This window comes from Protopterus annectens, chromosome 9.part0, assembly GCF_019279795.1.
Source record: "Protopterus annectens isolate FY-2018-M chromosome 9.part0, PAN1.0, whole genome shotgun sequence".
Classification (NCBI taxonomy): domain Eukaryota; kingdom Metazoa; phylum Chordata; order Ceratodontiformes; family Protopteridae; genus Protopterus; species Protopterus annectens.
This window is the reverse complement of record NC_056743.1, coordinates 1,546,381,835-1,546,398,334: the sequence shown is the minus strand read 5'-3', so window position 1 is coordinate 1,546,398,334 and position 16,500 is coordinate 1,546,381,835.

The window sequence follows — 16,500 nt, the reverse complement described above, 5'->3', positions numbered from 1 at the left end:
AAGTCTGAGGCAGATGATGGTGAAAGAACTTTCCGCAGTTGGGACAATGAAGGTATGTCTGAAGTTATTAGGATTTGTTCCCGTATGGAGGGAGAGAGAGATGGCAAATAAAAGCAAGAGGCATGCATAGTATTTCACTAGCTAGTCTCAGCAGCTTTATGTGTACTGTTTGAAAATCATGTATGAATGTGCATTCCAGCTTAACAGATCCGAGATATCCTGGTCGATGACCTTTTTACAACAGAAAGGTGGATACTAAAAGTTTTTGTGCAACGAGAAGCATGATGCAACTTGTGACAAATTAGGAAATAGAGTCCGGTTTATTGAGGGGAGGAATGGGGATCGTTCTGGTTTGGAGTTTAGTAGCTGTGTTAACCAGGAACAATTTGTTTGTAGCAGTTGTTTTAACTACTTGCTAAAAATGCTTTGGATGTTGATTTTTGGATTGCTACATGTTCCTCATATATGTTGTCTAATATTTGTAATGTATATTCTGGCCTCCTTTCTAAGTTTCCTGGACTAGGCTGTATTGATCATAACTATGCAGGTCAACATTCCATGTTTTAAGCTACTTTTATTTCTGACTTTGTAAGTGGGTGGGGTCTTCCCTGGATTAGGCTGAGCATGTTGTAAAAGGTGAGCAGGGTAGATGTGGGGTTTGAACAGCTATAGAGAGTTCCCTAACAAGAACTTCTTTGTAATTGTAATTTGTCTAACTTAGATAATTATTTCAGGATGTGATTTTGCAGCTTTCATTAGCTACTGACCAATGACTAGACAGAGATCTCTTAGAAAGAGATGGGCAGCATCTTAAGTGAATTCAGCTTTTCAGGCATGTTTGTATGTTGTTCAGAATGGTGAATTGTTTTGTGTCTGATTCAGTCTTCTACCTTTACCTACCAAATGAGTGACTTGGCATGGAGGCCAGTCCAGTTGATGCTTGTGTCACTAACAACTATATGTTTATGCTAAACAAAGTGCTTTCAATTTGGTGAAGTAACATGCATCATGGGGATGGATGCAGGAAGGAATATAAATGACTGCAATAAGCTGTTAAACATGATGTCCTAGTAGAACCTGTAACAGGATCCAGTTTGTTTTAGTGTATGTGGGGCAGATTCAGTCCCCAGACACAGAATGGTCTGGGTCTAGACAGAGATCTCTTAGAAAGAGATGGGCAGCATCTTAAATGAATTCAGCTTTTCAGGCATGTTTGTATGTTGTTCAGAATGGTGAACTAAAAACTTTGTAAACTGAAAACAATAGGAGTCAGCAGAACAAAATGGTGTTAAAACTGTTTAATGTAAGCGCCTCGCCTCGACTATTCCAAGCCTTCTTCAGACAAAACAGTTAACGACAGACAGCCAAAATTTAAAGACTAATGTCAATTAAGACCTTAATTAATCATTAAAGATTTGGTGCTGCTGACTCTATTGTTTCCAGTTTTGTCAGAATGGTGAACTGTTTTGTGTTAGGATTCAGTCTTCTACCTTTACCTACCAAATGAGTGACTTGGCATGGAGGCCAGTCCAGTTGTTGCTTGTGTCACTAACAACTATATGTTTATGCTAAACAAAGTGCTTTCAATTTGGTGAAGTAACATGCATCATGGATGGATTCAGGAAGGGAATATAAATGACTGCAATAAGCTGTTAAACATGATGTCCTAGTAGAACCTGTAACAGGATCCAGTTTGTTTTGGTGTATGTGTGGTGGAGGCAGCTTTGGCTACAGTCCCCAGACACAGAATGGCTGAGTTATCTGTCAAGGCATTCATTCATGGGTCACAGCAGTTCAGAGATATGACATTTACACAGGACATAACCATGAAGGGTGATGCTGAAACAAGTATACTTTGGTGACTGTAAATATGAGAATATGTGAGTAAATGATATGTATGATTGCAGGTTATTTTGCAGATAAAGTATAATTCAGGTATGCAAAAACAAGTATAAAGTCAGTAGAGCAATGCAGTATGTACACTGCAAGAAAAGATGGTGCTAGTCCCTGTAAGTGGGAGTCTTACAGTGAAAAAGCTGTACATGTGGATTATACAAATGTCCACTACAAAAGTTCAATAAGCAGTCGAAATGGAATGGGGCCCTAGTCTAATCAAATAGTAGTGAATGTAAACATATCTACCATGTCCTTCTCCCCACAGGTTTCATGACCATACCACAACAGCCTTATGAAGGCTTGGCTTGCAGATTTATGTACTAGACAGCTAAGGCATTCCTTCTCTAGTACCTCTGGGTATGTAGTGAGAAAAGAGAGGCAATTGGAGGTCAAAAATGGTCCCCTCTGATATACAGTAAATGAACAAAGCCATTGATCATAAGATTAGGAATATGCTAGCAAGAAGCAAGGAAAAACAGTAGCAGATATTAAATAACAGAAACATTGGTCTTCATATAGCAGAATAAGCATACTAAGGTAGAGTGGACTGTGTACATTTGGCTAATATATGTGTAGCACATAATGTAGGTTAAAAGCAAAATGTTTTAGCCAAGCATAATATGGGGTACAGCTCTGCATAATGAAGGAAAAGATGTTTGCAGGACATATCTGAGTAGTAATGATAGTGGCAGGCTAGCAAACCACACAGCTTGACAGGGAATAGAAGGACAGCAAAAAAACGCCACTTCTGATGTTGAACAGGGTAGCATAAGAGCAAAATGGATATTCAAACACACACACACATACACACACACACACACACACACACACACACACACACACACACGCACGCATGCACACACACACACACGCGTGCACGCACACACACACACACACACACACACACACACACACACACACACACACACACACACACACACACACACACACACACAGCCATGAAGCATACACACACAGCCATTTAACATAAGGAAGCATGACTGCTTACTGATATTCCAAGAACGATAATTTTGGTCCTCTGACTAGTGAAAATGAAATGGTGAATTGGGAGATTTTGTGGGGGTCCTTTTCAGCTCTCTCTGGCAGCATGGAGTTTGTAGTGAACTCATTCCAGGGTGGAAACACTGGTCAAACAGCTTCAGTGTTATATGATTGCCTCAATGTGTGGCTTTGAAAGGGCCTTTTATCTTACTGGTATAAAAATATTACCTTTGTGTGTATTTCTGCTTATCTTGATAGAAGCTCCATTGTGCCTGAATGAGAGTGTTTCTTAAACAATCTGGAATTAGAGAATTGACATAAGTATATTTTTTGCACTTTATCTAACTGCTCAATGTTTCCTAATAGTACTACACTGTTTTTATTTATTTGCTTAACCGCACTGCACTGTTTTCATTTATTTGCTTGACTGAATTATTTACTTTTCTGTGTCTGCATTTATATATCTGCTGACCTCTGGTTGAATTTTGTTTCTTGATCTTTGCTGAATGTTTTTTTTTTATTTTTGGTCTAAGGCATTTGGCAGACATAGCTCTCAACCTTCCAACTCCAAAATGAGGAACACTCACTTTCATAATGTGGAACAAATGGGGAAAATGTGGAACACATACTAATGGCTTACTAACAACTTCAACTAGGAAGGTCATAGGATAGTTAAAATATGCTGGTTTTACTTATAAAGAAGATTCTTTAATGAATTAATATGATTAATTTCTATTTACCATGAATTTAACCTAAAAAATTCCTAACACTGAATGTGTGATAGACTCTTTCAATGTGGAACTTTGAGGAACTTCGAGCAACATGAACTTTTTAAGACCCCAAATGAGGTACGTTCCTCGTAATGAGGTACACTTGAGAGGTATGTTGGCAGAGCACTTTAACTTGCACTAACTGGTTCCACAAAGGGGATCCTTTTCAGCTCTCTTTAACAGCACGGAGTTTGTAGTGAATTCATTCCAAGGTGGAAACACTGGTCAAACAGCTTCTTTGTTTTCTGATTGCCTGAAGGTGTGGCTTTGAAAGGGTCTTTTATCTTGCTGGTATAAAAATATTACCTTTGTGTGAATTCCTGCTTATCTTGCTAGAAGCTCCATTGTGCCTGACTGAGAGTGTTCTTAAACAATCTGGAATTACAGAGCTGACATAAGTATATTTTTGAGCTTTATCTAACTGTTCAGTGTTTCTTAACAGTACTGCACTGTTTTTATTTATTTGCTTGACTGAATTATTTACTTTTCTGTGTCTGCATTTATATATTTGCTGACTTCTGGTTGAATTTTGTTTTTTCTCCCACCCTCCCAACTGCTATTGTGTTCCTGAAGTTGGTGGTTTTTGCAGTTGCCCGCCCCTACTGTAAATTTGATCTGAGACACTCCTCCCAGTCCCATCTCATTTGGACATAATACCTACTACAGAGATCATTTGGGAAGGCCAAACCCCTTAGTTCCTTAACTTTGAATTATCTTTATTTTATTTATTTATTTATGTATTGATGTTTGTTAACCGGTTTTGTTCAACTGGGCTTGTGGCCCATTTTCAGTGGAGACCTGAGGAGAAAAGCTCCAGAAGTACATTTTAAACAAGTACAATTTTAAACAATATTGATATAATAGCATTTATAGCAAAAAGATTCACGTATGTTGGGTTAAATGCATAAAGTTAAAGTTGCATTAAAAAGAAGCTAAGTAACAATTTTACATTGATATAGTTCAATAGGTCAACAATAAATTTTTTTTTGTATAAAATTATGCAAATGCATAGTAAACACATTGGAGACAGAGGTGTAATAAGGTACTAAGTATGGTTCTTTTGAGGGTACATAAAGGGAAGGAAGACTAGGTGGGGTCATGGCAAGGGCAGGTTCTGGAATCGACAAAATAAGCTTTTAGTTTATTTTTAAAGTATGAGGTGTGGGAGATTGAACGTAAGTCAAGGGGAAGTTTGTTCCAAGCATGGGCAAGGGAGTGTTTGTAGAGTAGTTTGCCTACTGACCTTTTTAGGTGGTAAATATCAAGTAATTGTTGGTTAGAAGTACGGAGGGTCCGGGATGGGATGTAGATGGAGACTAAGGAAGATAGAGATGGACAGAAGGAGGGTTTATAAAGAATAGAGTGTAGCATATGAAATTGATAAGATAGCAGAAAGTGGGGAAGTTCAAGCCATTGAAGAGAGTTTAAAGAAATGCAGTGGTGTGAGTTGTATGGGGAGCTTGTAATGAATCTGGCTATTTTATGGTAAGTCTGTTGGAGTTTGTTTAGCGTGGAGGCCTGGATATTGGTAAGAACTGGGGCGGCATATAAGAGGGAGGGGAGGAGGAGTGCCTGGCCTAGGGTAAGTCTAGATTCAGGGGTTAGGAATTTTTTGTTCTGATATAGCAGACCTAGTTTCTGGTTTGTTTTTTTTATACATTGGATTATGTTTAGGTTGAACTTTAGTTCGTCATTGATAATGACCCTAGGAGTTTTGTGTGGGTGTCAAGTTGGATAGTTGTATTGTTAGAAGATGTAATAAAAAAGGAGGTTTTGTGATGAGAAAGAGAACGTGAAAGGAAAAGTAGAAGTTTGTTTTTTTTGGGATTTAGGATCAATAGGTTGTGAGAGAGCCATTGTTCAGTGGATAGTAGGGCCTGTTGGGTCAGGGAGTGTAGTTCAGGAATGTTATTTGAGATGGATATAAGTGTGGAGTCATCGGCATACTGAATAAGGGAGGATTCTTTGCATGAGGTGTAAAGATCATTGGTGAAGATATTAAACAAAAGTGGTCCCAAAATGGAGCCTTGGGGAACACCAGTGGAGATGGGAAGGAAAGGTGAGGAGGATGAGAGCCATTTGACAGATTGTTCCCTGCCAGGTAGGTAATTATTAAACCAGGCAAGTGTGGAGGGGGATAGGTGGAGATTTGTGAGTTTGGATAGCAGTAGAGGATGAGAGACAGTATCAAAGGCTTTGGAGAGATCTAGAAAGAGACAGGAAATTAGTTTATTGCTGTCTAGGGCCTCTGCAATGATATGAGTGAAGGAGAAGAGGGCAGTGGTGGTGCTGTGGTGAGGACAAAATCCATGTTGGGTAGGGGTAAGTAAGTGCTGTGTGAGGAGGTGATTGAGAAGCTGTGAGTGAATACATTTTTCTAATATCTTGGAGAGGGGACAGAATGGCAATGGGTTGGTAGTTTGAGGAGTCAGTGGAGTTTCCACCTTTATGAAGAGGGATAGTGAAGAAAGATTTCCAAAGTGTGGGGACAGTTGATTCCAGAATAGATCGATTAATTAGTATAGATATAGGATAGGCAATTGAGTCAGCAGCAAGTTTGAGGAATGTAGGAGATAGAATGTCAGTGGAAGGAAAGGAATGTTTTAGCTTGAGTAGTAGAGATTTGATGTAAGTAATGGAACTGGCTCAGAAGAAAACAAAGTTGTGTTAGTGAGACTTGCAGGGGTGGGTGTCGAAGTAGAGTTTGGCTTAGAGGTTACCAGATTTTGGATGGAAGAGATAAAGTGTTTATTCAGGAGGGTAGCTGTTTCCTGAGAGGAAGAGTTAGGGTATGGGGAGGGATGAGAGGGCTTTCCAGGATAGAGGATGTTGTTGAGAGTTGACCAAAATTTTCGAGGATTCGATTTGTTGTTAAGCTGAGCAGAGCTATAGTATAACTTTTCGTCATTAGTTGTATGTTTTTTGCAAGGTTCCTCAGTTGCCTGTATTTTAGAAGAAAAGGTGGTTGTTTAGTTTTAGCCCAGGTTTTCCAAGCATGATCTCTTTGTTTCATAAGGGACCTAGTCTCCTTGGAGAGCCAGGGAGCATGATTTGATTTTACTCTGATCTTCCTAGAGGGAGCTAAGGAGTTTAGAGTATTCATGAAGATGCTATTGAAAGTGCTTACAGCATCGTTTAGGGGGAGGTGTTTTAGGATGGACCTATCTATGTTGTGGAGAATGGAGTTAAATTGGAATGAATTGAAAGTCGATAGTTTTCGAACGCCTTTGATAAGGTGGGGTTTAGGAATATGGGAGTAGTGTCTTAAGATGGTGGTAGGGAGATGATCACTGAGGTAGTCAGGTAAGGTGTTGGGATTATGGTATTGGTGGGGAATTGGTAGGGATCCAGTCTATGATGGAGCTGGAAGTGGAATTTTTATGGAAGCGAGTGGGAGATATTATAAGTTGGTAGAAGCCGTGTAGGTGGATACTGAGTTGGGGGGAGTCAGTTGTGAGTTTGGATCAATCAATGTTGACATCACCAAGGATAAGTGTCTCATATGGTATGTTTTGGGAGAACCAGGATAGGATGTTTTCAAGAATGGGCAGATTGCTACCAGGGGGAAGGTAGATAGAGGCAATTGCAAGTTTTTTGTGAGGATTCAGATGGCAGTTAAGGATGATGATTTCAGCTGGGAGGAAGTCAGGAATTGGGGAAGGGTATGGTGAGAGGTTAAGGTCGTTTGAGTAGAGAATGGCCACGCCACCCTCTTTTTTTACAGGTCTATCAGATCGGAAGATATAACCTGGTGGGAGTATTTCACTATTTGGGATTTGTGGCTTGAGCCAGGTTTCAGATAGGGAGTGGATGTGAGAGGTGTTGAGAGCTATCCATGAGTGCAGCTCAGTGACTTTAGTCCTCTCCCTTTCTAATTTACTAACAAAACCCACTGTATTTAGCTGCTTTTACTGTATTTGTTTTTCTCCTCCTACTCTATTACTTCATCTTGCTTTTTCTGCTACTTGCTGCTTGTTCTCCAAAGTGTTCAATTGCATCTTTTCTGTTGCATTTATTACTGCATGTTTATAGCATGTTAAAATTGTAAGTGTTATTCTAAGCCCCTTAGTTTTGGTTTAAACACTTGGGATTAGGCCCACCCTTAGCTCTCCATGGCCTTTATCCCTCAGATTTTGACAAATATGGATGGACAATTTTCTACAGTTTCTCCTGCCAGTCTGGTTGATATGGACATCCTGAGACAGTGTAACAACTGCCTCATGTACATGGACAACCGTCTACTACTACTATCATCTAGGAACACAATTTGAAAGAGATGAAGTACAGGCCAACAGTAAGGGACTCTGGCTAACAAAGTTTGCAAATGACTGCAAACTGGGAGCTATTATTGAATCCCCAAATTATGTGGATACTCTACAAAAGGGCCTTACAGAAACAGATGCTTGGTGCCACAGCCATGGGCTCAAGCTAAATGCCAAGAAATGTATAGTTATCCTCTTTGGGAAAAAACATGTACCCATGAATTACCACATAGGTGGCAGTACACTAAACACTGAAAGTGTGGTAAGAGACTTAGGGACACAGGTGAACAGTGGTCTCACCTTCAATAACCACATTGCCACAACAGTCAGAAAATCCTTCTATGTGGCACACCTCATCACTAAGGGCTTTTCATCCAGAAAAAAGGAGGTCATTATCCCACTGCACTCATCCCTCATTAGACCCATTATAGAATACAATGCCCCATTTGGTATGTACCTCTCAAGACATCTGCAACAACTGGAAAGGCCGCAGAAATACCTCACTAAAAGAATCACAGGCCTAAAGCAGATGCCCTATTCTGACCACCTCAAAAAACTCCAGCTATATTCTGTCGCATATCGTCTACTCAGAGGCGATCTCTGCTTAACATACAAGGCCATGTCAAACCCAGAGCTGTTAGGCATGCTACACTTAAAGAAATCCCAATCCCTCAGAGCCACACACTCCAGGGATCTAAACCTTGTCATCACAATAAACAAAACATACTGGAGGGATAGGTTTCTGACCCAGAGACTCCCCAGACTCTCGAATAGACTGCCCATACATGTCAAGCAGAGCATCTCCTTGGCACTCTTCAAAAGGAACCTTGATGATTGGATGGGAGAAAGGAAATTCACCCCAGGGATCACGTCAGTTGCCCTGCTAGACAGGGGTCCAGGGAAGTAAATAGTGTGGGACGAAAATGTCAGGGAATTGTTATGGTTAGGCTTGTATAGGCCCTAGGGCCGAAAGCCTAGTACCAACCAATGAACCTATGAACCTATGCAATTACATTAGGAACCTAGATTCTATGCTGTCTCTCTCACAAGCCAGTATATCTGGCACTGATAAGGTTGTCAGCACAATCACTACACCTTAAACACCACCCACACCTACACAACAAACACCAACATATCCAGAGGTCCTTAGCAAAAACATACCCAAACAAAGGATACCTTTGAGGCAAAACCACACTCGATCTCCACAGCCCTCCACACCACATACCATGCATAGTCCATACACCTGTGTCTCACACCCACTAAGGCTTAACCATAAACCCAACTTATTAGTCATAGGCAACTCCATTGTGAGACACACAGATGTACCTCTCCCAGGCTGCATAAGGAGAAAGTCACAGTTAGTTTTCTGTCCGGGGCCAGAATCCACCATATCACATAAGCACTCAAGTCTCTCAACAACAGGTACTGTTATGACTCTATCATAGTCCATGTTGGCGTGAATGACTTGAGACATACCTCCCTGGACTATATGAAGAGAGACATGATTGAATTTACTGAATATGTGTCCCAGGCAGGTATGTCCCTAGCCTTAAGCAGCATTCTACCATCACCCAGAATGATGCCTCAATACAAACAGAAAATGATTGACTTTAACAACTGGGTTAGTTTCTGGTGTCATTCCAGGAGGATCCAGTACCTGACGGCCTGGGAAGATATGATCTACAGACCATGATGCTTTGCTAAAGATGGCCTGCATCTGTCTCAGTTGGGCTTCAGGCTTCTGGCAAAGGTTCTTGCCTCCCACTTAGTGCGTTTTTTAGGAAAAGTGATGAGGTTAAACCTACCAACATAAACATTTCAACAAAAAGCAAATTAAAGGTCATGCAGCTAAACATTAGGAGTCTAAACATGAAACTGCACTCATTGCAAGCATTCTTAACCCTGGAAAATGCTGACATCTGTGCAGTCACAGAAACCTGGTTCAGAGTTGCGGAGAGCACCCCAGCCTTACCTGATTACTCATCCTGTCATACATTCAGACCCCAAACTGTAGGCAGTAAAGCCAAAGGAGGTGGAGTTTCAATATAATAAAGACATGCACACCTCCAGGCTGATCAAACAGTATGACACACAGGAAATACTCCAGGTGCAGTTAACCATTGACAAGACTCCTATACAAATCACAACTAGCTACTGACCCCCAAGTCTGATTCAAGATGTCCAATCCGCCTATCTGGACCTCTTTGAATCTATCAAGATTCAATCCTTTACCCTGGTCCTGGGTGACTTTAACTACCCAAACATAGATTGAAAGAACTACTCATGCCAGAACACAAATGCCCAGAGATTCCTTGATTTTGTCAATGCAAATGCCTTGGTACAGTTAGTCCATACCCTCACAAGAGGTGACAATATTTTGGACTTGGTATTAACCAACATAAGTAACCACTGCAGCATCCCTGCAGCATCATCGTCCCTGGTAAGGTCACCATCTGCCCTGACCTCTCTTTAGCTAGGGTCAAACAAAAAGCTTCTCCAAACCTGGTTACAGCCTCCTGAGGGATGGTATAAACAGCTTCACAACACCCTCCCCTCTCTAGGAACTGGCACCAATATCCAAAACTACACTAAAGCACTATACGAGCATTTATATAGATGTATGGAATCAGGAATACCCAACAGGACTAAATCATCCGCTGCAAGGAAGAGTAAACTTGTCTGCTGGACATCTGCAATAAATAAACTCTATAACAAAAGGAAAAAATGTGCTGTCCAGGACCAAAAAGGAGCAGGTATCCAACTGGAAGCAATCTCTCTTTAGCCTGAACAAACAAATAAGAGCACTAATGAAATCCTCCAAAGCAAACTTCGAGTCCAAATTGGCCACATCTACTAGAGACAATCATAAGGCCTTCTTCACATATGTTTGCAATCTAAAAAGAAGCAGCCAGATCTGTTCAGAATTGGTCGTCAATGACAGGACATATACAAATTCTGTAGATATAGCAAACTTGCTGGCTGACAGATTCAGTGAAAACTTCTCCCCTCTGTTCCCCCCATTAGTAAATCAGGACATCCCAAGTACCTGCCCCCTTCCCTTATATTTAAAGAACAGGTCATCACTGCTCTCTCAAAGGCAAAAAATACAGCCTCCATGGGACCCGATAACATCCCAGGCTGCATCCAACATGAACTTAGGCAGGAACATGCAGAACCATTAGGCATCCTATTCAACCAAACCCTGAGTACCGACTTCATCCCAGCTGAGGAGAGGACAGCCACTGTCATCCCTTTGCACAAAGGTAGAGCGTCCACCAATCGGGGAAATTATAGATCCATCAGCCTAACTAGCCAGATCTGCAAGGTGATGGAATGGATTATCATGGACCTCATTCACAAGGATATTGGCAACCTCCAAACACTCAACCCCACACGGTTTGGCTTTGTCAAGGGGAGGTAATGTCTGTTAAATTTGGTCGATTTTTTTGAGATAGTCACCAAGGCAATGGACGAGGTGAAGATGCTGCACACCACCTACCTTGACCTGGCCAAAGACTTCAACACTATTCCACACTCAGGCATAATAGATAAATTCTCTCAACTAGGCATCAATCCATATATTACCAGATGGGTAGCTAATTTGCTCACTGATAGAACCCACCTAGTTCAAAATAGGGGAAGCCACCTCAAGCAGTAACAAGCAGTGTACTCCAAGGTTCGTTCTTGGGGCCTCTGTTATTTGGGATATACTTTTCTGAGATGCAGGCCAAAACCAGTGGGCTATGGCTGACCAAGTTTGCAGATGACTGCAAGCTGGGTACTGTCATCAATTCCCCTAGTGATGTGGATATCCTCCAAGAGGTTCTCACCCAAACAAATGACTGGTGCCAGAAACATTGCCTCAATCTGAATGCCAGAAAAATGCATCATCATCCCATTTGGGGAGAGTGACATCCCCACAAATTATCACATTAATAACAACTTCCTAAGCATGCAATCAGTTGTAAGAGATTTGGGGATCCAGGTTGACAGCAACCTGACTTTTGACCACCATGTTGCTTCTGTTGTAAGGAAAGCTTTCTATATGGCCCACCTCATAAGTGAGGGTATCTCATCCAGGGATAAGGAGGTCATAACATCCCTGCATTCTTCCCTTATAAGGCCCATTATTGAATACAACACCCCATTTAGCATGTACCTTGCAAAGCACATGCAGCAACTGGAAAGATCACAGAGGTTCCTCACCAGGAGAATCCAGGGCATCAAAACTTTACCATGCACAGATAGGTTAAAAGCTATATCCCTCCACTCCTTTTTGAATAGACTCCTCAGAGGTGACTTCTGTCTGGCATACAAGGCGATCTCGGACTCTGCCTTGATGGGACTGCTGCATATCCACAAGTCAAGCTCAACTTGAGTAACCCACACGCATGCCTCAACCTGGTCTGTGACATCAATAGGACTTGTTGACGGAACAGATTTGTGTTCTAGAGATTCCCTCATTTGTGGAATAGATTTCCACTCCACATCAAGAAGAGTGCCTCTTTACCCCTTTTTAAGAGCAACCTGGATAACTGGATGGGAAACAGAAAATACATCCCTGAGATTCCACCCGTGTCCCTGCTGGACAGGGGCATCGGGTGCTAACTTGTCTAAACATGGGCTAAACTCTTGGCTAGGCTTATAAGGACATCAGGGCCAATAGCCTAGTAACTTCCTATGATCCTATGTGGTACCTTGGAATGTTTCCCTTATTCTGTGGTACAGAGATTTTGAAGCTAGTATGTATAAGTAGTAGAGATGCTGGGGACAACTATCCTCCAAACTGTGTCATGCATGGGTGTGAATCTCCATTGTAAAAATGCTTTAAATTTGTAGCATAAGTTGTCAGATTTGTGGTTTCTTTTTTGATATGCCCTCTTTAGTTATGAGTGCTAACACTAATCTTAACGCTTCCTCTTTACTCAACCATAACCCTATACCTTACCTTCATAAATACTTTCCTGTAACACTGCCATTATTCAGACAAATTTGAGGCTAGTGTTATGGGGTCTTTAGTGTTAATATCAGGAGAGGAAATAGTTTTCCTTTCTCTATATTATTTAATTCAATATCTTTTTGTTTTCAGTATTATGTATATTTGAACTTTTTTGTCAGTATTTTCAGTTTGACTTTAAATTATTCAATCATACACAATAGAATTATATATATATATATATATATATATATATATATATATATACATATATATATATATATATATATATATATATATATATATATATATATATATTTCTCATATTTTCTTTCCCCAGCATAGTCTGGACACTCAGTTGTACTTCAGGGGGCCTTTTTTCTATTGGTATATGCTCAATTTGCAATGGGCATGCTGATTGGGCTGTCTAATTAGCATGCTCATGTTTGAATAGTAATGAACAGTCATTGCATAATCTGTATTTTTCTAAATCATTGTTTATGTATAACCAAATTCAGTGAAAGCTATAGCAAAAAAATATGAAACATACATGAATGCAAGAGGAAACTACAGGTGACTCCATCAGTGCTTTAAGAAGTAACACTGTAAATGTGCTGGGCAAACAGTTCCATAAAATACCAGCAACTAAAGCAACATACATCATGAGGATGAACTAGCAGACAGATCTATAGAACTAGAGTAAAAAAGCAGAAACAGCTACAACCAGGAGTATAGAGCAGGGATGAGCAGGTCAAATATGTATTCCTACGGCTTGGAGTAAGCACCTCACTGGTTCTTTCAAGCTTTTTTTAAAGTTGTTTCAGGTTTCAGCTTTGTTACTTAAGAGTGTTTCTGCCATTTCACACTGAGATAATCAGAGGAAGGGCTTTGAGCCAACTAATCTGTGATATATAACATTAAGTATCCTGTTTTTTTTGCTTATTTTTACGAGTTATTTATAGCACTTTTATTGCCTGCATATCCTTTTCTAGCCAATTTCACTGTGTGTGAGGTATTAACTAGAAAATTTTCTGCAATTGTTAAGCATCTGGTTAGGTTTGTTTGTTCTGATTTCCTGCTAAGGAGTGTATCATATAACTTGTTTGCAGTTAAAAGCATTCTCTAGAGTCTCCTTGATCCTTTATCTGTTTCACTAGCTAGTCTCAGCAGCTTTATGTGTACTGTTTGAAAATCATGTATGAATGTGCATTCCAGCTTAACAGATCCGAGATATCCTGGTCGATGACCTTTTTACAACAGAAAGGTGGATACTAAAAGTTTTTGTGCAACGAGAAGCATGATGCAACTTGTGACAAATTAGGAAATAGAGTCCGGTTTATTGAGGGGAGGAATGGGGATCGTTCTGGTTTGGAGTTTAGTAGCTGTGTTAACCAGGAACAATTTGTTTGTAGCAGTTGTTTTAACTACTTGCTAAAAATGCTTTGGATGTTGATTTTTGGATTGCTACATGTTCCTCATATATGTTGTCTAATATTTGTAATGTATATTCTGGCCTCCTTTCTAAGTTTCCTGGACTAGGCTGTATTGATCATAACTATGCAGGTCAACATTCCATGTTTTAAGCTACTTTTATTTCTGACTTTGTAAGTGGGTGGGGTCTTCCCTGGATTAGGCTGAGCATGTTGTAAAAGGTGAGCAGGGTAGATGTGGGGTTTGAACAGCTATAGAGAGTTCCCTAACAAGAACTTCTTTGTAATTGTAATTTGTCTAACTTAGATAATTATTTCAGGATGTGATTTTGCAGCTTTCATTAGCTACTGACCAATGACTAGACAGAGATCTCTTAGAAAGAGATGGGCAGCATCTTAAGTGAATTCAGCTTTTCAGGCATGTTTGTATGTTGTTCAGAATGGTGAATTGTTTTGTGTCTGGATTCAGTCTTCTACCTTTACCTACCAAATGAGTGACTTGGCATGGAGGCCAGTCCAGTTGATGCTTGTGTCACTAACAACTATATGTTTATGCTAAACAAAGTGCTTTCAATTTGGTGAAGTAACATGCATCATGGGGATGGATGCAGGAAGGGAATATAAATGACTGCAATAAGCTGTTAAACATGATGTCCTAGTAGAACCTGTAACAGGATCCAGTTTGTTTTAGTGTATGTGTGGTGGGGGCAGATTTGGCTACAGTCCCCAGACACAGAATGGTCTGGGGTCTAGACAGAGATCTCTTAGAAAGAGATGGGCAGCATCTTAAATGAATTCAGCTTTTCAGGCATGTTTGTATGTTGTTCAGAATGGTGAACTAAAAACTTGTAAAACTGAAAACAATAGGAGTCAGCAGAACAAAATGGTGTTAAAACTGTTTAATGTAAGCGCTTTCGGCTCGGACTATTCCAAGCCTTCTTCAGACAAAACAGTTAACCACAAACAGCCAAAATTTAAATACTAATGTCAATTAAGACCTTAATTAATCATTAAAGATTTTGTGCTGCTGACTCCTATTGTTTCCAGTTTTACAAGTTTTTAGTTGTTTTCGAAGTTTTTGTCAGAATGGTGAACTGTTTTGTGTTAGGATTCAGTCTTCTACCTTTACCTACCAAATGAGTGACTTGGCATGGAGGCCAGTCCAGTTGTTGCTTGTGTCACTAACAACTATATGTTTATGCTAAACAAAGTGCTTTCAATTTGGTGAAGTAACATGCATCATGGATGGATTCAGGAAGGGAATATAAATGACTGCAATAAGCTGTTAAACATGATGTCCTAGTAGAACCTGTAACAGGATCCAGTTTGTTTTGGTGTATGTGTGGTGGAGGCAGCTTTGGCTACAGTCCCCAGACACAGAATGGCTGAGTTATCTGTCAAGGCATTCATTCATGGGTCACAGCAGTTCAGAGATATGACATTTACACAGGACATAACCATGAAGGGTGATGCTGAAACAAGTATACTTTGGTGACTGTAAATATGAGAATATGTGAGTAAATGATATGTATGATTGCAGGTTATTTTGCAGATAAAGTATAATTCAGGTATGCAAAAACAAGTATAAAGTCAGTAGAGCAATGCAGTATGTACACTGCAAGAAAAGATGGTGCTAGTCCCTGTAAGTGGGAGTCTTACAGTGAAAAAGCTGTACATGTGGATTATACAAATGTCCACTACAAAAGTTCAATAAGCAGTCGAAATGGAATGGGGCCCTAGTCTAATCAAATAGTAGTGAATGTAAACATATCTACCATGTCCTGCTCCCCACAGGTTTCATGACCATACCACAACAGCCTTAGGAAGGCTTGGCTTGCAGATTTATGTACTAGACAGCTAAGGCATTCCTTCTCTAGTACCTCTGGGTATGTAGTGAGAAAAGTGAGGCAATTGGAGGTCAAAAATGGTCCCCTCTGATATACAGTAAATGAACAAAGCCATTGATCATAAGATTAGGAATATGCTAGCAAGAAGCAAGGAAAAACAGTAGCAGATATTAAATAACAGAAACATTGGTCTTCATATAGCAGAATAAGCATACTAAGGCAAAGTGGACTGTGTACATTTGGCTAATATATGTGTAGCACATAATGTAGGTTAAAAGCAAAATGTTTTAGCCAAGCATAATATGGGGTACAGCTCTGCATAATGAAAGAAAAGATGTTTGCAGGGCATATCTGAGT